This window comes from Suricata suricatta, chromosome 1 (assembly GCF_006229205.1).
Source record: "Suricata suricatta isolate VVHF042 chromosome 1, meerkat_22Aug2017_6uvM2_HiC, whole genome shotgun sequence".
NCBI classification, from domain to species: domain Eukaryota; kingdom Metazoa; phylum Chordata; class Mammalia; order Carnivora; family Herpestidae; genus Suricata; species Suricata suricatta.
In genome coordinates, this window is record NC_043700.1 from 143,921,816 (window position 1) to 143,939,207 (window position 17,392).

The following is a 17,392-nucleotide window of genomic DNA, read 5'->3' on the forward strand; positions in this document are numbered from 1 at the left end:
CTGATAATCTGTATGATGTTTAAATCATACAATATTGAAAATTCTCACTAAAGACAGTTGTAAGTGGTTAAAAATGATGGAAAAATTAATGTTTAATCAGATGTTGAGCAATATGTATATCTATATTAAAATATAAATAATTACAAGAATAAGGAATATATTTAATGTGAAAGTTTCCAAAATTTATTTTTATCCAAGTCCTTAGAAAGATAAATCAAATAAAAGTAAAGATGTTGAATGATTTTTCTATTACAGTCTATTTCACAACGGCCTATAGAAGCCAATGCCCTTCACAAATTGGCCTCTTCAGTTTTATTGTTCTCCTGAGATAGTCTGTCCTTAGCCTCCAATCTTCAGGCTATGAAGTTTAGTTACCATTAAATGTGAACAGGCTGTGAATCATTTTATGTAGCATCTGCCATAACAAAAGTTTCAATAAATTAATTTATAGCAATAAACCTTACCCTTCGAGGGTTCTATTGAATGTGTGAAGTCTTTCTTTTCAAAATGTTTGTTCTGGAATTTAACATGGACTGAGAACATTTTATTTAGTTTATATTTTGAAAGAAGAACCTCATAAGTTTAAGGGTTGATTTTTTAAAAATTCTCCAGAAATGCAGGCTTCATTATTTTCTCCTTCTTTAAAATGAGCTGCTTTTAAAAATTATTACTAATAATGACCTAATTTTCTCTTCTTAGGATAAAACTGATTTTATGTAAGATAGTATATTATTTCTTTCTTTATTCCCATTGCCTAGCAATATGTGTGCTATAAAGCTACATATACTAAGTGCTAATTAAACCTTATGAATAAGTAGAAATGATCTATGTCTAAGCAAATTTATTTTCTGCATGTCATTCAGTTTTGCATTTGCTTCATTTACTATGAAAGATATTTGTAATTTGTTTATATGTAGATTTATATAATATTTTCATGCAGAGAATTTATATAAAACCAATCATAATATAATTTTATTTTATAATTTCTGGGTGAATGACATAATTAAATCACTTGGGTATAAATGAATGCTTATATATATTTATTTATATGTACGTCTTTATAAATAAGTATATAACTGCATATATAGAAGTTATTTAATAAAATAATATTCAAATCCTCACTGCACCTAGCCTTGATTTTCTCATTGAAAAAATAGAGTATAAAAGGTTATTTCAAAGTTCTTCAATTCTCAAATTTCATTACCTCAAAGCATATCTAAATAGTTCAGTTATATAGGGCTCCATCCCAGTACATAAAAGTATAGCTTGTTTTTTGTTTCTCTGTCTCTCTCTGTTTCTGTTTTTCTGTCTCTGTCTCTCATTCTGTTTCTCTCCATGTGTCACTCTCTGTCTCTTTTTCTTTCTCTTAAGATGAGTAGAATAGGCCACTTCAATACCAATTCTAGCATTTACTTGAAATGTGGCCTTGGGTAAGTAAATCTCTCAATAGTCCACTTTTCATCTTTAAACTGAAGATGCATGTAGTCCCTGATTTATGAAATTATTATGAAATTAAATTGCAAAACATTTGTAAGGTACATAGTGCATTACTTGTGTAATGTGAACAATTCATAAATCTTAGTTATATTATTAAATGTATATTCCTCCATGGCCTACTCTATTGTTATTTTCATTCATTTATTCACTCAACAAAAATTTATTGGATCACTCTTAATTCATGTATCCATTCAATAAAGTAATATTGATTATGTTCTCGGAACCTGGAAGATGTGGCAAAGAGAGAACAAAGAGAAAGAGAGAGAAAGAGAAACATAATGATCAGGCTTGTGGAGATTACAGACAATAAATAATAAATATAATACATGAGATTATAGAGTAAAAAGATGCATGGGTGCATAGGAAAGAGGGAAAACAGAGCACGATAAAGGGAAATCTGAATTCAGAGAAGCTGTATCACACTTTTAAATAGAGTGGTCAAGATGGGAGTTAATGATAAAGTAGTATTTGAACAAACTCAAAGAGTAATAAGTAAGAATCCATGTAGGTCTATCATATATTTACCCATAATTTTTAACCAGATCTTTTTATTATTTTATTTAAAAAATGTTTTCAAAGCATAATTATACCTTAATGTTAGTGCAAGGATCATCTTTTTCAAAAAATGTTCTATGACCTCCTTGACTTGGTTGGAGTCCATCCTATATGCTTCTATGTGCATGGGATGAGCTTTATTTATTTTGGTTCTCATTTTAATTAAAGTAACTTATTGGTTGATTAGAAATTATTACTTATTAATTAGTAATCATTTGACTTGGTTGATACTGAGGCTTAAACAGGTGAGCCCAAATAGTGATAGGTAAAATTAGTCAAAACAAGATGATTTGCTGTCAGTGTTTGGACTCTGTATATTTCTATCATCTATTGTGAAATATTTACCATACTTTGAAAGCACACTATTTTAAATAGAGAGAAATTTTCATTAAACCTCTTATTCACTCAAGTCTTTATTTATTACTCTAGTCGTTCTTTGTTTAAAATTACTTTTCCTTATATATTAGTGGACTCCCTGTGTGCTAGGAATGGCTTGAATCCCTGGGGATACATTAGTAAGCTGGTTTCTGAGCTTGTCTTACACTTTTCCTTGATCCTTCAGAGAAGGAAGCTTCCATCTAACTTCCAAAGGCTAATCTTGCAAATCCTTTCAAACCTAGTTACTGAAGGAATATAATTATCAATGTAGGAGTCAAGGGTAACATATGTGATATTCTTTTATCTACAGAATGAAGTATGAGCCAGGTGAAAGGAAACAGCTTGATTAGTAATGCCAATAGGAAGTCAGCAGAAAGGTCTTATTGACTCAGTCACATTGCTATCCAGTTCAGCAACTTTTATGTTCATGGTTGCCCAAACTGAACATATGCAATATTCTTTTCATATGTGGTATAAACTTAATTAATTGTTAATTTCTTGAAAAGAGACATAAAACACCAGAGCTCCAGAGATAGATAGAAATATAAATGTAAACTACCTCATGCAATTTTTTCCCAACACCTGAATGGCATGAAAGCATCTTCATACATTGAGTTTGAATAATAAAATGTTAAAGAATGAGCCCTTAAGAAATTGAAGACATTTTCAATGAGCTATATATTTTTTCCCTCCTTACTTCGTTATTTGTATTTTACAAATTACATATTTGTACATTATTTGTATTTTACAATTACATATTTTTCTCTAGTTTAAAATGACAAAGAACATAAAAGCACGTACCTCAAAGAATTATAGTGAAGACCAATGATATATACATATATATATAATTTCACATACACAATAGAATGACAGCTGAGCTAACAATATGCTAAAAACTTATTAAAACATTTAAATCATTTCATTTTTGACTCAAGATTATTTTAAAGACCATTTCTAAGGCTACTAGTCAAGTACCATGGTTTTAAAAATTTGCTCTTCACAATAATTCTGTGAGCTATTATTTGACCCCATTTTACAGATGAAGAAAAGTGAGTCTCCAAGAGATCAAGGAACTTGTTCATAGTAATTAGTGTCCAGAACTGACCTTTGGATGTAAGTCTTTCACATATAACAACTCATGCTTTTTCAACAACTTTTTGCTAAAACACCCAATAACAGCATGATTACAGGAAGACTTGATAGTAGCTCAAGGGAGCAGAAAAGGGAGTCCTCAGATCTGTAAAAATTCTTCTGACTCCCGTAGTCTCCACCATAATATCTCATGTCTGCATGATTGGTACTAGTTGTATTAACATTTGTAGATAAATGTTGCAGCTTGTATATATCTGGGTTTTGAGTTTTGGCTTGGTTAGTGTCAAACAATTAAGTAGTCCCCAAGAGACAGGCAGCTAGCTGCTGGTTGGCTCACCACCTCCATAGCTTCAGTCAGTAAAGAAACAATCAACTCAAATAGATTTAGACATGTATTACTCAAAGCACAGTAGGCAATTTAAGCTATATGTCTTCATCTGTTATTTTCCTTCTCCAAGTCTCATGGGGTGATACAGGGGTGGTCCCAGTTTTATCTGTACACATTGGAATTGGCTTCATAACTGAGGATCTCTGAGATCAGAAAATCTCCACTCTTGTAGGAGAATTGCCAGTAACTTGTACTCCCCTCCAAAGAAAGATATTTTTGTAACTTTGGAATATAATCAAAAAAATCAGGGAGACCTTCTCTATATTATCTTGGTTATAAAACAAATTTACTGTCTGCCACAAAAGAGAGACATTATCTCTAGCATCCAAAGCTATTTGCTGTGCAAACATGCTTGAAAAAACCTATTATAAGACATGTAGATACTCCATGGAGAATTGCCTACAACTTTTAGGCATAATGGGTATTACTGTCCAATTTTTTTCACCATGAGTCTTCATAGCATTTTAGGCCATTTGAAAATTTGGTATGCTGTGCACTGAACTTTTGGTTTAGTTGGTTTTCCAAGCCTCTGTTACAAATTTACTGCATGCCTTGCTACATGGACCCCAAGGCAAGTTCATTAATTCAACTCAGGCACTCTCTCTACAAACCCCACTTAGGGCCTGAAAAGTGAAATTTCAGTTTTCTTTCTTCCTGAACATGCTGCATTCCTTTGTTGACTTTGGCATGGCCACTGTCCCACTTTGGGGTAGGAGCAGCTTGTGAGGTAAACTCATTGTAGAGTCTACATGAGAACCTGAATAAGAACCCTTTATTTCCAGGTTATCCTTACCTGCCTAACATATCATCATCTCACATAACTGAAGACCAGAAAGGGAGATCAGTCCTATACTTCTGTACCCAACTTTTTCCCCACAAAGCACTAGAAACAGAAGAGTCAGGCTTTATGTTTCAACTTTCAAACAACCTTATACACCAAAAGTTTATCATCTCACTATGTATCTATGTATCTATCATCTGTATCTATTACAGATGTCATTTGACTTCTCCTACCTTTATTCTTATTCTTTAAAGCAACTTAGAAAATCTTTGATTTCTCTTGTTCTCTACACAGCCTATCTTTCAACCATATTGTTTTATAGCAAACTCATATAGAATGTCCAAGCCTGAATGCTATTAATATATTTTTAATTTTATACTTCTATGGTGATGGTCCAAATACTCCATCATTTCAAACAGCCCCAAATTTTGTTTTGACTGGGAAAACTATCACATTTAGGAAAAATGCAAATGAGAAAGAATGTCACTGTATCTCTATTACCATACTTGCAACTAATCATTTGTGACGTCTTAGTGTTTTAGGTTTAAATTCAGGACCCCCAGGATATTTCTACAGTCCCACTGAATGCTGATTATATTTCCTTATTTTGACATTCATAGGTTAATGTCTGTCTCAACAATTGCATTGCTGAAAATTATTTTGTTTTTCTTCAGCACTAGGGGTGGTGCTGTATATATTGAGACCATTGTTTTGAGAGGGAAATATTGGATGCAGTTCTGGAAGGAATCACTTCTAGGAAGAAGGTTAACAGGAAGACAACCCTTCTGGGTGCATTATAGTCCCTCACTATGGTTTTTTTTCCTGTTACCCATTCCTAGAGCTATAGTATGAAGAACAATGACAAATTCAAAATGGTACATCCTGTATTTCCTACATTCTAACTGCTTCCCACATTTAACCATTTAAACTCTTTTGTTATATATTGGTTTGACATTCTCTTTCATTGCTAACATTATATTTTTAGTTCACACTATGAAAATGAATCAGTTTGGGCATGAACGCACTCATTCATTTTCGGCAGCTTAACATCCATTACTATTTTCCCAGATGCTCAATTTTATATCCATTTTTATCTTCTGCATTTATTTTCAATATAATGAATATAGGCAATAATAATTTCAGACAATTAGCATCTCTTAACATCCTCAAACAAATCACCCCCACTACAGTTTACATGTTACTTCAGATCTCTGTTTTCAGACAGTATTCAGAAAAGATTCCTGGATATTCACACATCTTTGTTTTTAACTTTGGGGGGAAAATGGCAAAGTATTGGCAAGAACTCTTTTCTAGAAATTAAGAGGCCTCACTTTTATTCTGGTCTGAAGACTTGATAAAAAAAACATATCCAGGAGGTCTGAGTGGCTCAGTTGATAATGCCTCTGGCTCTTGATTTTGGTTCAGGTCATGAACCCATGGTTCCTGGGGTTGAGCCACACATAGGGCTCTGGGCTGACAGCACAGAGCCAGCTCGGGATTCTATCTCTCTCTGTCCTCAAACCCTCTCTCTTTCTCTCAAAAATAAATAAATAAACTTAAAAAGAGACACATTCTATGAAACTCTGTTTTGTTATCCCTAAAGTAAGGAGGTTGTAGTCTTAAGATTCTTTTGTGTTCTATAATTCCATGATTCTATTTATTATAATTATATATCCAAATAAAAGTATAATTTAAAAAAAGTGTAATTGTGAACAAAGCCTTTAAAAAATCTAGTATAGGGGTACCTGCATGGCTCAGTGTTGGATGTCCATCCTCAGCTCAGGTCATGAGCGCCACATTGGGCTCTGTGCTGACAGCTCAGAGCCTGGAGCCTGATTCAGATTCTGTGTCTTAGTCTCTCTCTGCCCCACCCCTGCTAATTCTCTGTCTCTCTCCATCTCTCAAAAATGAATAGATGTTAAAAAATTTAAATAAACTTAGTGTAATTTATTGGCCTATTAATTTATTCAATAAACAACACTGAACATATAACATGTTAGTGTTATTTCTTTTAGTACAAAGTAGGATGAGTGACATGCAGTTCTTGTCATGAAGAAGCCTAAGTATATTTAGATAGTATAATTAGAGAGTATTCATTTGGTCTAAACCAGAACTAAACTAATCACCAAAGTAAGTTAAAAATATTTTGAAGATGCTTCTGCACAAGAGCAAAGCAGTCTTCCAAGGCTAAGAAAATATTTTCACATTTTCATTAATCAACAAACAACCATTCATTCAACAATTATATATTGTTTGCATACCATACCATTTGACACTTACTATATTGGTAGACAAAACACTAAAAAAATAAGGCTTGCCTATGCACTTGCCCTTCCTGGGGTCTTTGCATGGCTTACTCCTTCATGACATACACAACAGGAGGATAGGCTTCCTAAAGACAGCATGAAGTGGGTGAGAAAATGATGAAAGTCCTGAATGACTTCTAGAAATTTTAGCTTGAGCAAATTGGTGATGATAATGTCAATTCCAAAAATGTTAAAGCCTGAAGGATGTTGCAAGGAGAAAAGCAAGACTTCTCATTTGTATTTTAAGTTTGAGAAGCTAGTTATTTATGAAAGTGAATGGGTGGAATTGGCAACTGCATGAATGAGTATGAGGGCCTGGGAACCCATTGGGGTTGGACACAGAAATTTGGAATTAATCAGCACATGGGTGATGTATAAAGTCAGAAGGCTTTCATGAAATAACCTAGGGACTTAAAATTGATAGAGAAAAAAATTTTCATTGTCTTTTGACTTGAGATAGTACTGAATGTTCTACAAGTTTATAAGGATAATACATTTTAGGAAAAATTGATTTGTTTATACACGTGAATCTGAATTGAAAGCTAATTGTATTTCATATATCTCTCTTATTGCTAAACCTCATTGCATAGAATCACAACTATTTTAGAGTTGGAAAATAAAACTGGAAGAAGAAAGAAAATAAGCATTAGTGCAGAACCAATGATAAAGGTGTGAAAAGGGAATTTATAGGACCAAACTGTCTTTTACTTACTGCTTTTTTCTATTTGAGTAAAAGCCTCAAACATTTATTTTCTGTCAGATAATAGTTTCCTTTATTATTTTCATTTTGCCAAAAACTCATTAAATATTTTGATATGAAGATGAACAGTTTTAGGATTTTCTTCTCATTTTGTAGTTAACAATAATGAAAAATTTTTGGAGAAATGAATTGTGTTTTACAGTAGAAGTTAGAAATATTATCTAACTTGTTATATTGGATGGAATATATACTTTCATATCAGCACTATTGATCATGCTCAACTAGACATCCATCCATTTTCATTGAAATAGTCATATTTTCTTACTGGTAACTGAGACTTATGGCAAGGGGTATTTTTATGAGTATATTTTGAGAATAATAAGCTTGTAGAATTTTTACAACTAATATTAATCTTACTAATGCTTAGTAAATGCTTAGTGCTAGAATACTGTCCTTTTCCTTAATAGATAAATATCTATTTTAACATATTTATTATATCTTAAAATAAGACGTGGAAGCATATGTAGAGATTTCTCAAACTCTTTAGCAACTACAAAATGGTAAATTAAGAATACATATCACTTTATAACTATTAGACTGGTAAAGTTGAAAAGTTGGATATTGCCAGGTGCTGTTCACAACATATGTTGATCTTGGGAATGCAGATGATATGGCTGTATTTGCAAAGCAATGTCTCAGACATTCTCTTCCTAAATATTCAAAAAATTATTTCAGAGATCCATAGAGATATATGCATGCATATTGGTTGCATTTTTACTCGAGAGTTCAGTGAGTTGGAGGTAATGTGAATGTTCATCATGGGAAAAAAAATAAGTTAAAATGTGATAGATGAAAGTGGCAGATACCCACATTGGAGCAATTAGAAGTAACAAGCTAGGTTTCCAAAAGATCTAAGCATAGCACTTAAGCATAGTATTTAGTAGAAAAAGGGGGGAGGGATAATGAAATGTATAACATACACAATTTATTTAGAAATACATGTATATAAACATATTGTAAAATATAAAAATGCATATTAAACACAATTGTATGATTGCTTATTGTTGGAGGAGGATAGGATATAAAAGAAAGAGGATCCTTCAACAGTCAAAAGATAACAATTGCCATAAATTGTGTTACCAAGTATTAAAAATAACATTAAGATTCATAAATATATAGATGCCATTTCAACTTATCAGATTTAATGAAATCTCCTAGGGAAGACTGTACAAATAAAGAGCAAGAGGCCACCAATGTAACTCTGTAATGCTATAAACATTTAGATGAAGGACAGAGAATATGCAGCAAAGGAGAATGAGGAATGAATATGGAACTATAAAAAAATCCATAATGTTTACATAGTCTTTAATTGTGCTGATGAGTCTTATTACTCCTTACCATGTTTAAACTGTTTTAAGCCTAGCAACAATATAAACTGGATAAAATCAACCTAATCATCATCCTCAGTTTATAGACTTAGGAAACTGAGACAGAAAGCATTTTTCTGAAGCCAGCTGAGTGGGAAAATTGAGCTTCAAACTCAAGAAAACTTTCCTCCAGAGCTTATGTGTCTAACCACCACACTATGTCGTCTCCATACTTACCGAGCAAAACTAGTGGTTTTGAGTCATGAACAAGAAAGCTTTCTAATCAAGGCAGTGGCCAGTTGGCTTAGTTGTTCTTTGGAGTAAAGTGAGAATAGCTACCAGCAGCAGGTGGAGAAGTCAAATCTCTACTTGGTTATTTTATATAGCACATAGCCCTGTAACTTCTTCACAACCTATTCATCATTCCAATTTTATTAGATGTTGAGTTAGACACACAAACCCAAAGTTATCAAATTCATGTTTGGTACAGAATGACATAGAAATTAGTCAAAAGAAAAGAGAATACAATAGAGAAGAAAGAGTGAAAGATGAATCCTATTAAAACAGTTGAAAGATGAATCTTCTTGAATGGGAGACTAAACCTCAATGCTGAGCAAGGCAGAAGACACCTCAATGAGTCCCAAGGAGAAATCTCTGCTAACAGAGCTAAAATTACTTGAGACTAATGAAAAGCTGACCACAGACTACTCAATATCTCTGAAGATATCACAACATAGCATCATGGATAATATCAGAAACTACCATTATTGATTCTTAGTTATCAGGAAAGGGAAAATTATGTTTAGTAAACTTTCTAATACTTGTTATAAAGTGTTCTATCAAAAACAAAGGATATTGACCTTCAAAATTACTGGGGATGTCAAGTATCCATAACACAATACTCTCCACAGAAATCATTTTGGATAATGAAGGTGTCATAATGAATAATTATAGATTGCAATGATATGTTACAGAGAGAACATGACTTCTATATGCATGGTGTAGATTTCTTCAATGTTCATAAATCATCATTCAAGGTAGTCATGATAGAAGCAAGAAAAAAAGAAAAGATGTTAGAAAAGTTACTCTATGTGTATAGAATAGAACTTACCCACAAATTTGTAGAACAATGTTGTCTAAACACAGCAATAAAGGGGAAAGAGTCATAATTTATAATTAAAGCTGAATTGGAATGAATGCAGGAATTAGTTTTTAATTTATTTATGACATGGTTTTGTTATGTTTAATTTAGGTTATCTTGATGGGAGTGTGAGACTTTTAAAAGAAGAGTCATATAATAAATGCAAACTTAACAGTATTTTTTTAAAAAGAAGGTAGATATGATTAATTGTAAGTTTCAGTTAGGGAAAGATACAAATTAATAAGTTAATGAATTAATTAATAATCTTCTAATTGAAGGAAGATTACCTAGGAAAGGTGATAGGCAGAACTAGACTCCATGGTAATGAGTGATAATGTCGATCCTTACTAAGAGGAAACATTTTACAGAGAAAATAAATAGTTGCTTTTAGGTTAGAATTTATACGGAATAGGGTTTAAGAGATGCATTGACTCTGAATCAGACTGCTTGGCTCCAAATCACAGCTCTGTGACTTATTAGAAATGTAACATTGCTGGTATACTTCACCTCCATTTTCTTTTCTGTAAGTTCAGAATAATAGCACTTATCTTTGTCAGATTACTGTGAATACTAAACTATCTGCTCTGTGTGAAGCACATAGAACAATGCCTGCCGTGTAAGACAGCAAGTCAGATGATGAACAATTTTCCTGTTCTCATCACTGAAATGAAGACTGATGTCATTATCTATATCATTTAAATGATTTACATTGCACATACTTCACACCAGCACATACCAGCTCTATTCATATATATGAATCAAGGGAGAACTTCATGTAACTTCATGCAACCCACTCGCAGGTAACTTGAGTAATCAAGGGAATTCTGAAAAATTAGGTTACAAAAGAGAAAAGTCAACAGAAACAACACATTTTTCGTAATTATTTATTTATTTTGAGAGAGAGAGAGTACATGCACAAGCAGTAGAGGGAGAGAGAGAGAATATCAAGCAGTCACCACACGCAGCGTGGAGCCCGATGCAGGGCTCTAACCCACGAACCGTGAAATCATGACCTGAGCCAAAATCAAGAGTCAGATAGTCAACTGACTGAGTCACGCAGGCGCCCCAGAACCAACTGTAGATCCAGAACAGGCAAATGACGTGAAAACCACATAATCAGATCTAAGTTATGAAATTCAAGGTAAATTATAAGCAAGGCACTGTAATACTAGAAATAATATTTTAAAATCAAGTTTCAGATTGTTGGACGTTGCTAAATCTCTTCTGCTAATGATAAAATTGGTCCAGGAGTAGTAACTATGGCTGGGCTGGCCCTGTAGGTATGGTTCAAGTTTTTCTAATTATGGAGAAAGGGTAAATGAAGGACAGCATTCTATAATAATAATTGGTCTTGATAACAAGGATTGTGCCATTCATTAATTTATTTTTAAATATAATGCCAATGTCATCAAAGAAATTATGTTATAAATGTCAAGCTTTGAAAACATATTTTTATGTCAATCCCAGTGACATGTAACTCTCAAATTCCATTGTTGTAACTGTTTTAGGTAGTTGTAAATATACTAATGAAATGAGACACCTAGGGGATCTCAAGAGACCAGAAAAAGAATCTTAATTGCAATTGTTACCCAGCCATGTTCTAATGGGAAATTACTGCCTGCATGATGAAACCATCAATCACAAATTCAAAGACTATAACTTATGTGTTAGAAATTTTGAAAACTTCCTTTATTTCACTGTTAAGGGAACAATGAAAAATTATGTGTTGTAAAGACATAACCAATGAATTTGGAAAAAGGCCCAAGCTAAAATCCAGCTTGACTAAGTCTTTTAAACTCCATGTCAATTTCCCTTTTTTGTAAAGGAAGATGAGTCAAACATTCTGCCCTCTCAAGAATTGTGGGAGTCAAATCAAAGAACAGAAGGGAAAATGTGTAAGCTGCAAAATGCCATGTAGGTACAAATTATTATTGTTATATAACATACCTGGCCTCAATCTATTTCTAGGATAATCTATGATAACTTATAAGCAGGGATAATTAGTATTTTCTATTGGCCGATGGATATTAGTAGCTCTCCTAGAATAGGTAGGTTCAAAACAAAAATAAGACAGTTTTACAGTATGTTATCCAGTAACTAGTCTACATGTGAATAGGTTTTTAAACACAGTTGTAAAAGAACTATGATGGCTATTTATAGTATTTTACAAAGGTTCATTGTGTACTCCTCATGGCACATTGCATACGTCAGCACTGCTGTCTCATTTACCCCCAACTAACAGGAGCATGTCACCATTATTGGGTAAAATGACAAGTATAACCATAGCTATTCATCCAATCCAAGATACTTCTGATAGTAAGAAAGCATCAAACATAAGTAAATTATATTTTAACATATTAATTTTAATTGTCAATGATTGTTTTCTTGTTCTAGTGTATTTATATAATATTCCTACCAATTATTTTCTTAAACTTGAATTCTTTTTAAAAATATAATATGTATCTCTCTGTTTATAAGTAAATGCGCTTATAATAATTGTTTTACTTAATTTCTGATCATCAAAAAATTTAAGGAAAATAATCATTCTTAGCATGTAGCAATGTTCTTGAAGAATTTCCTTAGCTGTAGATATCCTTAAGACTATATCACAGTTATTCTTCTGAAAAGTGTTTATTTTCAAATGAGGTCTAATTATTATTGGTCCTTCTATATTTGTCTATTACACAGTCTAATTATTTCTTTATAAAATTGGCAGCAATATTCCTCAAACTTTCATTTTATGGGTAATTGACTTTTCTCTATAGATCATAATGTTTTAATCAATAAAATATTCTCAGTATAGATAATGACATTCCTGGTAAGCTCAGGGAATATTTTACTAAGTAGAGGATATCTCAAGTCTCATATTTTTCATGTTAAAACTATGTAAATATCTCAGCTTTTCATGGCTACTATATTTTGCCTCCAACTATAGCCCCTTGTTTTGGCAAATATTTTATGAGTGTTATATACATACTCTGTCTATCTTTTACTACTTATTCAAATCGGACTCCAGAAAATTTGCATATTTCCAGGAACAATAACTATAAAGGGACATTTTACTCTTATGTGAAATTTATCTCTAAATGAGGTTTTATTACTTATGTGTTTTGTCAATTGATTATGGGCAGCCAATAGAACCTTATTTTAAAATATTTGTCTTCCTTTTTAAGGATCCTTCATCATAAGGATCCAAATATATTTCCTATTTACATTCATATGATTTATTCTATTATGAGTTACAGTGATTATAAAAATATCCATAATGTATTATATGTTACTACTAATAGTAGATTATTTGAGGATTACATGAGATAATTCAGATTAAGTGATTAGCACAGCTTCTGTCCCACAGTAAGAGATCAATACTTTATCTACAGTTATTATTTCTCTAGTGAATTTTCTGTTTAGTCCCCTTTCCCAACTTTCAATTAATGTTTTCATTCTTTTTGCTACTTTATTAATTGTCTGTTACGTATGTTTCTTTTTTTAGTGTATCATTTTAATTTTGTACATTGTGTTATTTGGATACTTAAAGAATAATAGGACTGAATGCACACTGTATTTAGCTAATAGGTAAATCTGTATATCCTCAGGTGTAATCCTGAATGGAGAATTTAGTGGTTGAAGGAAGAAAGCAGAAATAAGTTAAGTCCTTGCCTAAGAAATTGTACAGCTAATTTTTGCTGTTAGGTATTAAATAATCAGACAAACATATCTTTAGAAAGAGAAAAGAATAAAAGTTCATTTCAACTTTGGTTAAAGTAAACCCTTAAAAATTAAACATTGACTACTCTAAGATTTGGCATGGTTTTAATGAAAGACCTGCCTTCAGCTCAGAATGACATGTGGAAAAGCAGGATTATTCACTGAAACTAATCTCATGTTTCTTTTATATAAAGCCAAATCCAAAATCAATTCTGCTTTAGCAAAATTGATTTGGGATCAGGACTACATATAAATGCTGAGTCAACATTCAAGATAACAAACTATATTGGAGACATCCTTAATGCAGATTGACAGTCACTAGATGAATGTGATATGATTGATCCTGGTTCTTGTTCTCATAACTATTCATTCATTAATGTCCAAATGATTTCCAAGGGGGAAAAAACTCTATCCTCCTTTCTCCCATTTTTAAATTATCTTCACTGTTCTACAGTTCAAATTTCTAAGACTTGTAGTTTCAGGAAGTTAGTGTAATTCCTAGAAACCTAAAAGTCCTGAGAATGTTGGTAATTTAATTATCTGAAAAACTCCCTGGGAAATAAGCAAGTTATAAATGATTATTAGGGAATATTATTTTGAAGATATTTTTGGAGGATTTTGTAGGTGATTATGAAAATTTTTTTGTTTCAAATTTGAAATATTAGTATAATTTTACATTCATTTAAAATTTTGTCTTTTTTATTTATTTAATTTTTTTAGCTTTTGAATCTTTTTTAAAAATAGTTATTGTCAAATTGATTTCCATATAACACCCAGTGCTCTTCCCCACAAGTGCCCTCCTCCACTGCCACTACCTCCCCTCCCACTCCCCCTTTAACCCTCAGTTTGTTTTCAGTATTCAATAGTCTCTCAGGTTTTGAGTCCCTCTCTCTCCTCAACTCTCTTTCCTCCTTTCCCTCCCCCTGGTCCTCCTCTTAAAGCTATGAATGAAACCCTTTCAGTTCTGGTTTCACAGGCACTACAACTTTCTAATTTCAAAAATTTTCTTTTCAACATATTACTAAAATTGCTATAGAACCTTTACAATAATATTTGACCTTGTTGGTTAGAGTAAAAGAATTTGCTGAACACCCTGACTGGTATCTTACAAAGTACTTACTTCACAAACACTACTGAAGTTGAATAGTTACTTTACAGAATCCTTCCTCCTGTGACTCACACAAATCTTAACAGTCAAGTTTGTTGGTGTTAGCCAGTCTAAACGTGGCTTTATCTACTTTTCTTTGATGTAGTCTGGTTAGTCTTCTGGCCCAAAACTTGTATTAGAAAGAATGATTCTCTGCATTGTCTTACTCACTCTGCCCCAAAGAAAGAATAAGTTTTCTGATTAAGATTTAGAAAATCTCTCCCTCTCTCTTGCTCTTTCTCTGTTTTGTTCCCTATGTATCCTTCCATCTGAAAAACTGGTGTATCTACTCTTATTTCTTCTATAAGATTTGCACCCCACTTTCTGGCCCCTTCTAAAGGCAGAGCTGGAAGTCAACTTTTCTCTCTGTTCCAAGTAATAGAAGATAAGAATGCAAGATAATAATTCTAAATTGAGTTTATCATGTCTTTGGATGTAAAATCTCTTTGGGTTGGATTGTCCAACGTTCAATTATTTATTTATGAAGATTATAAGAATATTTGATTATGACCTATATATAATCCATAATTTCCAATCCAGTCTTTATTGGTACTAATACAAATACTTTGATATCCTTCTCTTTGATCCCACTATTTGATTTCTCAATTGATTTTGAACTTACAGGAAACATAGGAGTATGGGGAATTATTACTTGTAAACTCTAACATAGGAAAACAATCAATAATCCCTAATCTAATGTTTGTAACTTTTCAGCCCTGTTAGTATATTTTCTTGACTCTAACCTTGGTTGAATAACCAGAGTTAAATATTTTGACTCATAAGGGATTTATCAGTTTCCATTTTTCCAGTATTTAAAATGTATACTGAGATATTCATTTTCTCCATGTATTTTAGACACTATAAAGTGACCAATATTTGGTTTTCTTTGTAGGAAGATTAGAAAAATATCAACTCAGGGCACCTGATTGGCTCAGTCGGTTGGGCATCTGGCTTCAGCTCAGGTCATGGTCTCACGTTCCTAGGTTCGAGCCCTGCGTGGGGCTCTCTGCTGACAGCTAGCTTAGAGCCTGGAGCCTGTTTCAGATTCTGTCTTCCTCTCTCTCTGACTCTCCCTTGCTTGTATTGTCTTTGTCTCTCAAAAATAAATAAAAAACAAAAAAAATTAAAAAAAAGGAAAATATCAAATCTATGAGGGAAAATGAAAATAATCAAGTCAGAGCAGAAATAATACATTGGAAGACTTTCCATAGCTTGGCCCTAAAGTTTAGTTTGAACTGAATTTATAACTTTGTATTTCTTGTATCTATAGATTACTTAAGTGTGGGTGTCTTAAAAACAAATACTTTGTTATAGAGATAATTTTGCCCATAGGAGACACAAATCCAGTTAACTCAACACAAATTTCCATGTTCTTTTTTTCTTGTTTGTTTCAATTATAGAAAAAATTAAATATTTATCTCTCCAGTTCTCCTGGGAGTTATGCATTATGGAAGTCTAAATCTACTTGAGGTCTCTGTGAAAGTTTTTTCTCATAATCATGACAGAGAGCTGGTCCCAAACATTCCCTACAACTGAGTTGAATGTTTCTTAGAACTTACCTTCTCAAGGGAAATTATTTATTAGTAATTAGCCATCTTAGGACAGAGGAAAGTATTGAGTCAGATAATGTAGATCCTTATATAATATTCTGCACTTTTTATAAACTTATATTTCAAAGTTGTTCTTATAAGGCAGTTGTCTCATACTGATCAATTATACCGATTCAAAAGATGAAATTGTAATTTGCTACAACCATTAGGAAAGCTGTGGTTTTAAGGAATATAAAGGTTTTAGGAGTAGAGCTTAAATCACTGTCACTGGGACTAGTGTTTAATTAGTTTTAGATATCTTCTCTACTTAAGACTGATATATTAACTTGCTGAAGCTTTATTTTTCATTACCAAAGTCCCAGACTGATTAACTTGTTCTATGATCTGTGTAATCAATTGTTTGTCGTGAATTGAACCAACAGCTGCAGAACACAGTTGGAAATAACCCAGGAGCAAAGGAAGACATGATTTCAGGACGAGAAAAACAAAGTGTAAGGAATCAAGCCAACTAAAGTATAACTTATGCAAAAATGAGTTTAAAGGTGTCTCTTGTGTGCTACTTCTTATGTATTAACAAGAATTAGTCACAGCCCTCGGGTCCTAAAGTAAAAACACTGACATAGTGTAGGAAGTAAATTATCTGCGAACATAATTGAAAAGTTTGAGCTTCTATTTTTACACTAAAAGTTTAATTATGTTACAGTGTTTTTCAGAGGTTTTTTTATTGTTGCTATTCTAATTATATATATATGTATATATATATATATATACACACACACACA

General features: G+C 32.4%; 1 long non-coding RNA gene across 1 annotated transcript; it reads left to right on the forward strand.

Annotated features, from left to right (window-relative positions):
• Positions 1-12,038: 12,038 nt before the first annotated feature.
• LOC115285373 lies at positions 12,039-17,144 on the forward strand. Its single transcript, XR_003905499.1, has 2 exons — positions 12,039-12,119; positions 17,033-17,144. It is a non-coding gene; the product is annotated as an uncharacterized LOC115285373 (long non-coding RNA).
• Positions 17,145-17,392: the final 248 nt, after the last annotated feature.